At 36.9% G+C, this 14964-nt stretch overlaps 1 long non-coding RNA gene across 7 annotated transcripts in view; it reads left to right on the top strand.

The window, feature by feature from the left end:
• LOC107618428 overlaps positions 1 to 4545 on the top strand; it is a 7272-nt gene extending 2727 nt beyond the window's left edge. For 2 of the 7 annotated variants that reach the window (XR_001615230.2, XR_001615229.2), the window contains exons 2-5: positions 964 to 1066; positions 1324 to 1439; positions 2364 to 2749; positions 3347 to 3534. This is a non-coding gene — a long non-coding RNA (uncharacterized LOC107618428). The other 5 variants (XR_001615228.1, XR_002353250.1, XR_001615232.2 and 2 more) reach the window with 5 other exon arrangements.

Genomic DNA, 14964 nt, shown 5'->3' with positions numbered 1-14964 from the left:
CTCATGCCTTCTCTGTCTCGATGCCGGCTATCATCTAGCGTCACCGCGACCATCTTCTTCCCCTCCTTACAATCTCGCACTGTGGGCCTGTGGCTCTCTAGCTTGCCCATGCCTCCCTCATTCCCAGTCGCAAAATCAAAACAGAGCCACTCTAGTGTTAATTCGACTCAGGTTCTCAGATCACCTTTTGTTCTCTGTTTTAGTTAATTTAAGATTAGTTATATGTTGATTATAATGTTAATTTGATTTGGTTAGAATTATTTGCTGTTGTTAGTTGAGTTTAGGTTAGAATTAGGATTTTCTTATTAGAATTAATCTTAGTTTATACATAGTTAAACATATTGTTAAGAGCTTCTTGAGTTTGAATTTCAATTTGTTTGGATATTGACCGATGCTTTGCTGAATCACTGCGAAATGCTGTTGATTTTTCATGTCATTGGTGCTGAATTTTGAATTAGTGTTGTAAAGAATGCTTGTTAGTGCTATTTTGCGTTGTTTATGCTTTTGCATGCTAAGTGTTCGACAATATGCCAAGTGTTTTGAATATGTTTTAAAGTTCTGTGCAGATATGATTTATGATAAGGACACTATGGATGGTAATATTTGATCCATTTAGTACACCCAACCTAATGAGATATGGCTTGGTTGTTGTTGTATTGTTCTGGCAGGAGAAAATTTTGTATCTTGCAATATCATGCCACAGTTAGTCAATACTACGTAGGATGGAATAGGATGGAATCAATGTTGACTTTGTGCCGAAGATTTTGTATTACTTGATAAAAGCAATACTGTGTGTGATTTCGCCATAAAAGATATAGGTGCTAGACATGAGTAAATGAGACATCTACTTTAAAGTATCTTCTGCTTTTTTGGGCTTAAAATGGGAAAAATACTGAGCTGATTGTGTTTTCATTAGTCATGTCAATCTAGAACCAATCATATTTGTTTTTCTTTCTTCTCCAGTATGTGTGATCCTATCTTCACCATTGGTCAAGATCGTCAGTGCAATTTATGGCTTAAAGATCCAACTGTTGGCAATATTTTATGCAAGTTGAGAAACATCGAGGTAGAGGTTCCACTCTCTATTTTATGCAAGTTGAAGTGAAAAAGTTAAAATGGTTGGCAAGATAGCATAAATTAATTCATCAAATTTTAGCAAACAAAAATTTTTTCTTTAACATGTGTTCTTATTATTATTCTTATTGCCAACTCATGGCATAAATATTGGTAACTTTTTTTCCCTAAAAATTTTTTTATAGGAGAAAAAAGATTGTACTCAAGTATAATCATATTTTGCACTTAATGAGCAACATGACTATGTAGGTAGCAGAAGCGAGAAAGCAAGCTTCTATCATTGAATCATATCTTGAGCAAAGAGGAGTAGATTTTTCTGAAGGATACATATCTTATAAAGTTGTACTTCCTAATCCTAAATTATGGTATGATTTTGAATCTTATAATTGTTCCTATAAACTGTGTTAATATCTTCTAATATTTTCATATATAAGAGAAAAAAATTAGAGTTTGTAAAAACCAAAGACCCAAGTTTACTATTGTGAATCTTGATATGGTGGAATGGAATATTTTAAAGTCTATTATTTTCAATAATATGATATTATTGAAAGGGAAGAACAAAACATTGTTTTAATTTCTAAATGATGAGAATGAGGTATTAGATAATGATAAACATGATTCTAAAGAGCTAGAAGAAACACATGAGAACCTCATTAGCATTATTTAATGTTTCCAAATCAGGCTTCTTTGCTAATAAAATAAACTGCTTGGCTTGTCGGTTGGAACTAAAGGCTAATAAGTATGTGTTGGGTGAGTTTCTCGAATTTAAGGACAAGCAAAAAGATCTTCCGACTTTGAGTTAAATTAGAAGATCTAAAGTTGAAACATATTACAGTCCAAAAGACATGCATGTTTGGACTCGGTAATCTTTTGGAAATAAATTATAAATTATTCTTTTGCTTTCCAATGATATTTAGTTGTGTAAATAATCCCTTTCTCATACAAAATTTATGAATCAAAATAAAAAATTAGGGTTGTAAAATTTTGATGAGAGGGTAAGATTGACTTTCCTAATAGATTATTTATAAATACCATTAGGAGGCTTATTACTATTTATTAATGTTTATGTGTTTCTAGTTCCAACATTGTATTTCATTTGTAACATAGTCTAAATTGGTAGCTACCTATCTTTAGTGGGTGGAGGAAGCTTTCTTTACTTTCATTGTTATAATTTGCTATTTTGCTACCATATTAGAAGTAGATTTAATAATTATCATAATCACATTCAAGTCTCGTAAATCAATATCAAGATCTCTTCCTAACGGCCTAATAAAAAGTCTTAATCTCAGGCCGTAATGCTCATACCATATCATACAAAGCTGGAAAACCTCCACAGGAAGTAAGATTACTGCCTTCCCAGGCCTACAAGATTAGACGAAGCTAGCTGGTCACCTGCTTTCGGTAACTCATGCGAACTCTCTCCCCGTGTATACACAGACCACGACTAGAGCAAGCATCCTTGCACACTACTTAAGAAATTAGGATTATATATTCATCTTTTGAGATTGTTGAAGAGATGGAGGAGCCTGTGGAGGCAGAGAACTATGGTGGTGATGATGAGCCTTCAGTGATGAAAGCCATTATGAGAGAAAGTTCTCAGCTTCTCTCTATGCCTTCAATGGAATATATAATGCCGAATGCTTGAAGTTGAAGCTTCAGTCAAAGAACATAAAAGGTAAAACAAAAATTTCAGATCAAATTAGCAAGCTCAGGAAAGCTTCAGCAAGAACAAAAATGAGATTAATAACGGAGAAGAGGAAAAGATGAGATTTATTGTTTTGTTATTCCCTGGACCTACCTAATATTTTCTAACTTACAATTAATTTTATCATTTTAGTAACTTTGGTGCATTATTGCTGATATACGGTAATGAAAATAAGCAAATAATTTCTAGTGATTACGTTGTAGTATATTATATTTTGTTAGTGTATGATATTCATGCTTTGCAGGTTTGTATTGCTAATGAATTAAACCTAAAATTGCTTTAGTTAAGGTCTTTATGAATAATTATCAAGTTTTTTGCTGATATACTTATTTTGCTTTTTGGATTTTTGGTGCCATATAGTATATAAACTTCTATTCTACAGGATGAACTCCTGGATATTATATGTTTCTAAGAATTCTGATATGGTTGATACTTATTACTGTAAATGGTAGCTTGTGGCTTTTTGAACATTGTATATCAACATATGTATAGTTTCTTTGCTTTCATTTCCATATGCTGCATTTGTTCACTCTATTATTTTATACTATTTATTTAAAATTCATGCAGGAGAGGTTTTATTTTGGGGATGAGGTTCTACCCTTGTTTGAGACTGGTATTCTTCTCTTAAACTAACGGTTGAGTCAGCTTCCGGATGCTAATAATGTGAGTACTCCTGAGAGTTGTTGTATTTTATCCTGAATTTTTTTTATAATCTTATATAGCAGATTGTGGCAGTTTAAAACTGCCACAATTTTTTTAAAACCAACGTGCAAGATAGAGGCGATTTAAAACCGCCACAATTTTTTATAAAAACCTATTTACCAAGTAACGGCGGTTCTGCAACCGCCGCAAAATCAATTATCTGATTTGTTGCGGTTGTTGATAAACCCCAATTTTGTGGTTTATCTTGTGCTTAATTTAGGGGATTTTATCATCTTTTCTCACATTTATTCAATGAAATAGCATGGTTTTGTGAATTTCTCCTAATTTGTGTTTAAGAGTAAAAACATACTTTTTAGGCCCAAAAAATTGATAAATTTAATTCACTTTAATTCCATTCGATACCTTGATATATTTGTTAAGTGATTTTAGGTTTAGAAGGCAAAGATTGGGTTGAAGGAATGAAGAAAAGCATGCAAAGTGGGAGAACTCATGAAGAAATGAAGGAATTGCTAACCTGTCAATTCTGACCTCTTTGTACTAAATCGATCATAACTTGAGCAACAAAGGTCCAAATGAGGCGGTTTTAGTTGCGTTGGAAAGCTAACATCCGGAGCTTCAAAATGATATACATTTCATCAAAGTTGCCTTGCATTTAGGCAACGCGCATGCGTCGCCCATGCGTGTGTGAAGCAGGATCAGCGTGGGCCGTTTTAAGCAACTCGTGGCCAGTGATTTCTAGCTCATTTTGGGCCCAATCCAACTCATTTCTGATGCTATTGAACCCAAGGATTGAAGAGGGAATGAACCAAGTAGTCATAGTTTAGTTTTCATTATGTTTTAGAGTAGAATTCTAGAGAGAGAGGCTCTTTCCTCTCTCTAGATTTAGGGTAGAAATTAGGGTAAAGTTAGGTTAATCTCTCTCAAATTTATCTTTCAATTCTTGTTTTGATTTAGTTTTCCCTTTTAATTCCTTGTTATTAACCTTTGCTCTTCTAGTTCTTGTTGTTAATTTCTCTTTCATGTCATTTTTATGTTTATGAACAATTGTTGGATCTCAATTTCTTTTGATGCAATTTTATATTTCTATGTCTCTTGATGTTTGCCTTACTTGCTATTGTTGATTTCTTACTTTTGTTAGTTATAGCTTTTATTAATTCTTGCATTTTATTATGTTTATTTTTATTGCACTCTAGGTGTTTGATAAAATGTTTCCACTAGTTTTTGTGTAGTTTTCTTGACTCTTGGCCTAGGCTAAGAGAATTGAGTAACTTTAAGTCATTGGATCTCAATGAATTGGTGATTTGAGAACCCTTAGTGGTCAATTTGATAACCATTGACTCTAGCCTACTACTAAGTCAATTAGTAGCTAGGTTAGGACTTATGGATTGATGTTGATCAAGCCTATTTGACATACTTAATGCATTGAGGTAGACATTATACTTACTTCAAGCATAGGAGTAGACTAAATAGGTTGGTCCCTCATAATTGTTAATATTTGGTTTGTAGACAAGGATGGTGATCTCAATTACCTATGTCTAGCCAAGAGTTCTTCCTTTCTTTTATTAATTCTTGTTATTTACATTTCTTGTTCCTTATTACAAAAATCCCAAAACATTCCTTCATAGCCAATAATAAAGCACTTCATTGTAATTCCTAGCGAGACGACCCGAGGTTTAAATGCTTCGGTTAACTTTCATTAGGATTTGTACTTGTGACAACCAAAATCTATTAAAATTTGAATTGAGCATTACTAGTTGGTTGGGAACTATACTATCAACGGAATTATTTTAAATGAAATTCCTAACCATACAATAATCCTCTTTCAAATTTTTGGCGCCGTTGCCGGGAAATTGCAATGGTGTTATATTATTGGCTATTGTAAATATGTGAATATGTTTGCCTTTTGCTTGTTTGTTAGTTTTTGTTAGGTTTAGGGCTTGTTGCTTATTTTTGTTAGCCTTTGTTTTCATTTTTCCTCATGAATTCTCACCCTTTTGGCTATGAGTGTGGTTACAACTATGTTGTAGGAGATGGAAGCTACAATGACAACATGCATCAAGGATGGAACAATCAAAGATGGGAGGAGCCTCAAAGAATTGATCAACCTTCTTGGCAACAACCTCCTCCGGTTTCTTATGGGTACAATCCAACTCCTAATGCATACCAATCTAATGTATGTTGTGACCCTCATTGTGATTGTCAACCACAACCACCACATATGTATGACCCCTTCCCTCAACATAGCACTCAACAACCCTACTCACAAGCCCCATACCACCAAACACCTCCATATGACCCTAATCCTTATCCACCATAACAACCACCTTGTGAACCATATGAATCATATATAGAACCATCCCAATTCCATCACCAAAACCCTCAAGAACCACCACCTCACTATTCTTACCAAGATGCACCTCCCATGTATGATAACTTTCAACCACAACCCTCCATGGAAGAATACTCATATCCATTGGTCCAAGAGCAATATGATCCTACTTATGTTAGTCAAGTAGAACAAGAGCTAATGAATCGCTTCATGGAAGTAATGGACCGGCCTCAAGCAATCATCCGTCAAAAAGAGCAAGAGGAAGCCCAAAAGACGTACGAAGATATCATGGCTAACCTTGCCAAAATTAAAGCCACATTGGACTCATGGGACTCATGCGACAAGCAAAACACCTCCATGGATGAATGTGAGAAATCAACTGAAGAGTGGAGTAGGAAGGAGATTTTAGAATCCCAACATGAGGATAAGGAGAGGGGGTATGTCTTGCAACAAGTGGAGGAGGAGGAGATTGTTGAAGAAGAAGAAGTGGTTGAAGAGCTAGAGGAAGTTGAACAAGAGGTGGATTTCAAGCCTGAGAACACTTCCACACCAAGTGATATTATTGATGATCTTGTGGAAGTTGTTGAACCTTCTTCTAATGAGCTTGAATTTGATGTTGATGAGGGTGTACAACCTCCAAAGCATATCATGATTGAGGACTTTGAAGAGGTTGATCAAGAGATGGATTCAATCATTGAGGAGTTCCTATCTATAATTGAATCATCTCCCATTGGACTTGACATTGAGATCAAAGAAGAAGATGCACAACCTCCCTTGCCCTTGGTAAGCAATTAAGAGGAGACTAAATTGGAAGAAAGCCACCAAGAGGATGAGGTTAAAATCTAGGAAGCTTGTAAAGAGGTAGAGGTAATCAAGGAAGAGTACAAGGGAGTGGAGCTTGCAAGATCATTGGAACCACGCCTTCCTAAGTCACCATCCTACACAACATTCAAGTGGGTAAAATTCTTATCCCTAAGCTTTACTTTCTCACTTGAATATGGTTTAATTGAAAATGATGGTCAACTTAGAGCTCTTTGTGGATTTAAGAGTAGGAGAGAGTTATGTAGTGGTTGGAAACATCACTCTAAGTTCATGATGGTTGCATGCTCAAAGTTGAATAGCAATGGTTGGTGTAGAACCAAATTACATGGGTCTAGGAAGTTGTTTGGAGGCTTCATTGAGAATTCGGCTTGTCTACCACCCAAGTAGAACCATGATGATCAATTAGAATATGGGTGTGAAAATAAGATATGGGATCCCGGATCACAACACGAAGACCAATTTTGGGAGCTCATATCTTGGGGAGAACTTCCCCCAAGCTTGGTGAAGATGGTTGGAAATTCTGACAACCAATTGAGGAGCAAGCATTCTTGGAGGTTCAAGGATGAGTACAAGCACAAGCCACCATAACAAGGAGCTTCCCAATAGTCTAACTTAGGGACTTAAACTAAAAGTGCTAGGTGAGAGACACCCTACCATGGTAAACTCTTTCCATTCTCTTGTATATATAATCAATGAATGAATTAGGTTGTCATTGTTAGGTAGTTTTCTTCTTCGCATATTCTTGTTTTAGTGTTTAGGTTGCTAGTTTGTTTGATTAGATTTCTTCCTCAAGTTGTAGAATAGTTGTTGTTAAATTGTATTTTGCTTGAAGTGTAAGTTTTTTTTTGTTTTGTATTTGAAAATTTTTCAAAAAAACTAAAAGATTTTTGTTAAATTTGAATTTTGGTTGCTTTAGAGTGCTTATAGGTTAGGAGAGTGCCCTGTTTCTGTTTTCTATGTAAAAAAAAGGGTCACCCCACGCTTAAGCGTGGGCGATACTTATGCGTTGTATGCCATATGAGGACTCCTGGTACAAAAACCAGAGAGTTGTACGGGAATTGTGTTGCCTTTGTGTGAATAGCACAATCTAGACCCACGCGTACACGTGGGCGACGCTTACGCATCACCTGCACTTTTTGCATTCCACGCGTACGCGTGGACGACGCTTACGCGTCGCTTGTACCTCCTGCAATCCACGCTTAAGCGTGGGCGACGCTTATGCGTTACCTCGCGCCCTGTTTCTTCTCCTTTCTTTTTCTTTCTTCTTCCTTCTTCTCTCCTTCTTCTTTCTTTCTAGCTTTCTTCTTTTCTCTTTGGTGTACGAAATTGTGATCATCAATGGCATCAACAACTTGGTATGCACAATTGTAATCTCTACTCTTTGTCATAACTCCGTACAACTAACCAGCAAGTTCACTGGGTCGTCCAAGTAATAAACCTTACATGAGTAAGGGTCGATCCCACGGAGATTGTCGGCTTGAAGCAAGCTATGGTCATCTTGTAAATCTCAGTCAGGCAGATTCAAATGGTTATGAAGAATTGATAATTAAAAGATGAATAAAATATAAAATAAGATAGAGATACTTATGTAATTCATTGGTGAGAATTTCAGATAAGCGTATGAAGATGCTTTGTTCCTCCTGAACTTCTGCTTTCCTATTGTCTTCATCCAATCATTCATACTCCTTTCCGTGGCAAGCTGTATGTTGGGTTTCACCGTTGTCAATGGCTACCTCCCGTCCTCTCAGTGAAAATGGTCCAAATGCACTGTCACCGCACGGCTAATCATCTGTCGGTTCTCGATCATGTTGGAATAGGATCCATTGATCCTTTTGCGTCTGTCACTACGCCTAACACTCGCGAGTTTGAAGCTCGTCACAGTCATCCCTTCCCAGATCCTACTCGAAATACCACAGACAAGGTTTAGACTTTCCGGATCTCAGGAATGGCCGCCAATAATTTTAGCCTATACCACGAAGGTTTTAATCTTAGATTAGAAATCCAAGAGATACACATTCAAGCTTGTTTGCATGTAGAACGGAAGTGGTTGTCAGGCACGCGTTCATAGGTGAGAATAGTGATGAGTGTTACATAATCATCACATTCATCATGTTCTTGAGTGTGAATGAATACCTTGGAGAAGAAATAGACTTGATTTGAATAGAAAAATAATAGTACTTTGCATTAATTCATGAGGTACAACAGAGCTCCACACCTTAATCTATGGTGTGTAGAAACTCCACCGTTGAAAATACATAAATAAAAGAAGGTCTAGGCATGGCCGAATGGCCAGCCTCCCAAAGAGGGTTCAATCATCAAAGCATGATTAAAAGATTGATCCGAAGATGATTATACAATAGCAAAAGGTCCTATTTATAGAAAACTAGTAGCCTAGGGTTTACAGAAATGAGTAAATGATGCAGAAATCCACTTCCGGGCCCACTTGGTGTGTGCTTGGGCTGAGCATTGAAGCTTCCACGTGCATAGGCTTCTCTTGGAGTTAAACGCCAGCTTTTGTGCCAGTTTGGGCGTTTAACTCCAGCTTTTATGCCAGTTCTGGCGTTTTGACGCCAAAATTTTTATGCTGACTTGGAACGCCGGTTTGGGCCATCAAATCTCAAACAAAGTATGAACTATTATATATTGCTGGAAAGCCCAGGATGTCTACTTTCCAACGAAATTGAGAGCGCACCAATTGGGCTTCTGTAGCTCCATAAAATCCACTTCGAGTGCAGGGGGTCAGAATCCAACCGCATCTGCAGTCCTTTTTCAGCCTCTAAATCAGATTTTTGCTCAAGTCCTTCAATTTCAGCCAAAAAATAACTGAAATCACAGAAAAACACACAAACTCATAGTAAAGTCCAGAAATGTAATTTTTATTTAGAAACTAATAAAAATATAATAGAAAGTGACTAAAATATACTAAAAACATACTAAAAACAATGTCAAAAAGCGTATAAATTATCCGCTCATCACTCTTCTTTCTTTCTTACTTTCTTCTTTTCCCTCTCTTCAAAAAAAATAAAAAATAAAATAAAATAAAATAAAATAAAATAAAATAAAATAAAATAAAATAAAATAAAATAAATAAAATACTAAAAAAAATTTAATAAAAAGATTCACTTTTTATTTTTCTCATCTTTCATTTTCTTTTGTTTATTGCATTTGCATACTTTTATTCCTTGCATTTTAATTTTGTTTTTATAGCCTGTTCTTATTTTCTTTTCTAAATTTCTTATTTTAATAATGGTGTTGAATTCTCCTACTCAATTGTTGAGAATTTCTTGGTTAGTTTTGGTGCTTCTTGACTTGTTTGATATTGACGGGTGATGAAACTTTTAAAATCAATGCTTAATCTTTTATGATTCTTGCACCCTTTGTGCATTGATATGAACTTCTATTATTTTTCGTAACCCGTTCTTTCTTGTTTGAACTTGATACTTCTGAGTGCTCTTCATGCTTTGACTTTACTCTTGCATCAAGTATTAGTTGATATGCCTTAGCTTATATTGTTTTCTCACTTATATGTTGTAGCTACCATATAGTTGAGAATCATACTCTTATTTGGCATTAGCCCCCGCCTATGTTCTATTGCTTTGATATCTTTGTTGTAGGCTTAATTTTCTTTCTTTTTCTTTCCTTTTAGGTTGGCCACCAAAAGAGGAAAAGGAAAAGCTTCAAAATGGGGCAACAAACAAGTCCCTCTGCACAATCTTTTGAAGGAACTCATCAGTTGTAGCAACCCATCCACCCTACTCTTCTTTGCAAGCACCGAGGACGGTGCAATCTTCAAGTGTGGGGAGGTCGTCCGACCGATCTCCATGGGTAACCACTTCCTTTTTCAACACCAATGTTAGCTAGTTGTTGCATTGCATGATAGGGTGCATGTTAGTTAGAATTTGTACATATTTTACTACTTCTTTTTATGTTAGGACTACTTGGTTAGGGTGATGATTTCTTTTCCAAGAAACTGTTCTAGGGCACCCTACCAATTTGAAAAAAAAAAAATTTGATTGAACTTGCTTGAAGAATTTATTTTGGAACATGATTTTTGAGCTAAGAACACAAGCATGTGAGTTTTGAGCCCAATTGCGTGGTTACATCATATAACCACTTATTTTCATTCTTGTGTGTATTATTTTCTTTCTATGATTGTGATCTTTGATTTGTTTGATTCTTTATGTCCATTATTCCATGTATGAATGCATTTATATGATTGAGGCCATCATTTCATTTAGCTTACTTACCCAAATGGGCCTATGATAAACCACTATTTTATGGTTTATCTTGTGCTCAATTGAGTAGTTTTTATCAAGTCCTTGCACACTTATTCATACTAATTGCATGGTTTTATATTTTCCTTCCTAATCTTGTGCTATGATTCAAAACATGTTTCCTGGGCCTTTAAATTACTAATTTTAATCCTCTCTTATTACCATTCGATGCCTTGATATGTGTGTTAAGTGATTTCAGGCTTTACAGGGCAGGAATGGCTTAGAGGATGGAAAGGAAGTATGCAAAAGTGGAAGGAATACAAGAAGTTGAAGGAATTGCTAAGCTGTCCAGCCTGACCTCTTCACACTCAAACGGTCATAACTTGAGCTACAAAGGTCCAAATGACGTGGTTTTAATTGCGTTGGAAAGCTAACATCCGGGACTTCACAAAAATATATAATTTGCGATAGCTTCCCCGAAGCCAGGCGACATGAACGCGTGGATCACGCGGACACGTGACCTGGCAAAAACGCAACCCACGCTAATGCGTGGACGACGCTTCCGCGTGACTTTGCAGCGACCTGTACGTACCGGGGGCGATTTCTGAGCTATTTTTAATCCAGTTTTTGGCCCAGAAAACACAGATTAGAGGCTATAAAGTGGAAAAATCAATCCATTCATTCATAGAACATAGACAATAATATACAACATATATATTCATAATTTTAGGTTTTAGATGTAGTTTTCTAGAGAGAGGGGCTCTCTCCTCTCTCTTAGGATTTAGGATTAAGATTAGGATTTAGGATTTCTATTATGATTAGGCTACTTCTCTTCAATCACAGGTTCAATGTTCCTTAAATTTATTTTCTACTTTTATTTATTCTATTACTTTAATTGTTATTTGTCTTTTCAATTTGGTTTATGAACTCCATGTTAGGATTGATTTTCTTAATTAATACATATTGAGGTATTTCAGATTTATAATTGTTTTATTTAGTTATTGATGCTTTTAATTAAATTTAGATTTTTCCCCTTTTGGCTTTGGTTAAGTAATTGGTGACACTTGAGTTATCAAACTCAGCAGTTGATTGGAAATTGGGATTGCTGATTGATTTGGATCGCTCTAAAGCTAGTCTTTCCATATGAGTTGACTAGGACTTGAGGATCAAATTGATTGGTCCACTTGACTTTCCTTTATTTAGTAAGGGTTAACTAAGTGGGAGCAAAATTCAATTCTCATCACACCTGATAAGGATAACTAGGATAGGATTTCCAGTTCTCATACCTTACCAAGAGATTTTCTAATTATTAATTTATTTTTCTTGCCATTTAAATTACTTGTTCCTTATTTCAAAAACCCAAAAATACACCTTTTCTCATAACAAATAATAAACACACCTCCCTGCAATTCCTTGAGAAGACGACCCTAGGTTTAAATACTTCGGTTATAAATTTATTGGGTTTTGTTACTTATGACAACCAAAGTTTTTGTACGAAAGGATTCTCTGTTGGTTTAGAAACTATACTTACAACGCAATTATTTTTATAAAAATTCTTTATCCGCAGAAATCAATTCGTTCAAAATGGTGCCGTTGCCGGGGAATTGCTAACGTGTGCCTTATTATTGATTTTTGTAAATATTTTATTTTGCTTGTTTATTTCTTTTTATTTTTGTTTTTAATTTTTATTAGTTACTATGAGTTCTCACCCCCGTCGATTTGAGTTTGGTTCTAATGTTGTTGAAAGGAATGGAAGCTATAACAGGAACATGCATTAAGGTCGAAACAATCACAGATGGAAGGAGCCACAAGGATCTGATCAACCCTTTCGGCAACAACACCTTCCAAGATACCATGGACAACGACCATCTTACAATGCATACCAAGACAATAGTTATGGTGGACCCCTTCGTGACAAACCACCTCCACCAAATTACTATGGTCAAGAGCCATTCCGAGGTGCATATCAAGATGATAGATATAGTGGACCCCTTGTAGTTACCAACAAGCTCCATCATATGCCAATGAACCACCTCCTCAACATAGCTTTGAACCACCATACTCACAAGCCACCTACAACCAAACACCCCCATATAATCCTAACCCTTATCCATCCCAATTCCAATCCAATTACACCCAAGAACCACCACTTCCATGTGCACCATGTCCATATCCATCGACCCAAGAATCACAGGCTCGTCTCAAGGAAACAGTGGAAAAATTTCATGCAACCCTTCACCAACTGGAGCAAGCGATCAATCGATTACCTTTCCGACGTTCGGACACTCAAGGAACCCCTATGGCTTCATGTAGAGAATCTACTGAAGAACCCAGCATGAAGGAGAAGCTAGAAACTCTGGTGGACAGTGAGCAGCATGAATTTGTATTGGAACAATTGGAGGAAGCCATAATCATTGAAGATGAATAAGTGGTCGAAGACTTAGGAGATGCGGAACGTCCATGGGAGACTCAAGTCACAGAGCCCCCTTCTAAGGAGTTTGAATTTGATGTTGAGGAGGGTGTACAACCTCCAAGGCATATCATGGTTGAAGACTTTGAAGGGGATGATTAAGAGATGGATTCAATCATTGATGAATTCTTATCTACATTTGAATCCTCTCCCATTGAACTTGACATGGAGATTAAAGAAGAAGAAACACAACCTCCCATGCCCTTAGTGAAGAATGAAGATGAGATCGAGCTACCAAGAGGAAGAGGTTGATATTGAAAAAGCTTGCAAAGAGGTGGAAGTTGTCAAAGAAGAGCACAAGGGAGTGGATCTTGAAATCACCTTGCCAAAGCTATTTGAAACCTTCCCCACAAAGCCATTACCATCCAATACAACATTCAAGTCGGTAAAATTAGAGCTTTCTCATTCCACTTGAATATGGTTTACTTGAGACAGATGGTCAACTTAGAGCTCTTTGTGGCTTTAAGAGTAAGAGGGAGATGGTTAGTGGTAGGAAATGTCATGCAAGGTTCAATATGGTTGCATGCTCCAAATTAAAGTACAAAGGTTGGTACAATTTTCAATTGAATGGGTCTAGGAAGCTGTTAGGATGTCTCAGTGAGAATTTAAATTGCGTGCCACCCGGATGGAATCATGATGATCAACAAGAAGACGGGTGCAAAAGTAAGGTCTGGGACCCCAAAATTCAGTCTAGAAATCAACACTCTTGGGGCCTTGTCACTTGCTTTAACTTGCTTGAAGGCTTTTTGCGCCTAGTTTGGGATTCCGGAGGCCATTGGAATTACAAACATTGGTGGGGATTCAAGGATCAGTTCAAGCACAAGCCACCATGACAAAGAGTTCACCAAATGTCCAACTTAAGGACTTTAACTAAAAGTGCTAGGTGGGAGACAACCCACCATAGTATGATCGTTCTTTTTCAGTCTTAGTTTTATTTTATTTTGTTTTATTCTTAATTTTATTTTATTTTATTTTTCTTGGTGTTCATTCATAGTACCTGCATCAGCATTTGCATTCTGCAATCTGCATTAAAAAAAAAGCACGCACGCAATGCGTAGGCGTCGCTGACGCGACCGCGTCATAGGTGCATCAAGAAGAAAAGAGAATTGAACAGAAAGTCACGCGAAAGCGTGGCTGGAGGCGTGCCTTAGGCACAGATATGCCCACGTGACCGCGTCGCTGACGCGCTCGCGTCGTTTGCGAAATAGCCTCCCCACGCGTCCGCGTCACCCACGCGATCGCGTGGCCCTGCAAAATCGACGTAAAGAGGTGTATGGCAGCAAGTTATGGTGGAGTAGGGCTAGAATGATGCTAGAAGCACAAGCCTTACCACGCAACCGCGTGCCCCACGCTGCCGTGTCATTTTTCAAAATATGGCCATTCACGCGATCGCGTCACCCTAAATTTTGGCAAAATGAGTTTGAAACAGAGAGTCGCGCGAACACGAGGCTACTCTCGCGCCACTCACACAAATCAAGTCACGCGACCGCGTGACCCACGCGTCCGTGTCGCATGCGACGCACAGTTTATCCAGATCAGCGCCAGAATTCCTATCTTTTCTTCTCCAATCCTACTTATCTTTCTATTATCATTCTTTCTTCTTTCTTCTATCTTTTCTTATTCTTTCTTCCTCCTTTCTTACTTTCTTTTTCTTCGTTTATTTAACTTCTCATCCTTCTTCACTTTT

This window comes from Arachis ipaensis, chromosome B09, assembly GCF_000816755.2.
Source record: "Arachis ipaensis cultivar K30076 chromosome B09, Araip1.1, whole genome shotgun sequence".
Lineage (NCBI taxonomy): Eukaryota > Viridiplantae > Streptophyta > Magnoliopsida > Fabales > Fabaceae > Arachis > Arachis ipaensis.
This window is presented reverse-complemented; position numbering and strand designations above follow the sequence as displayed.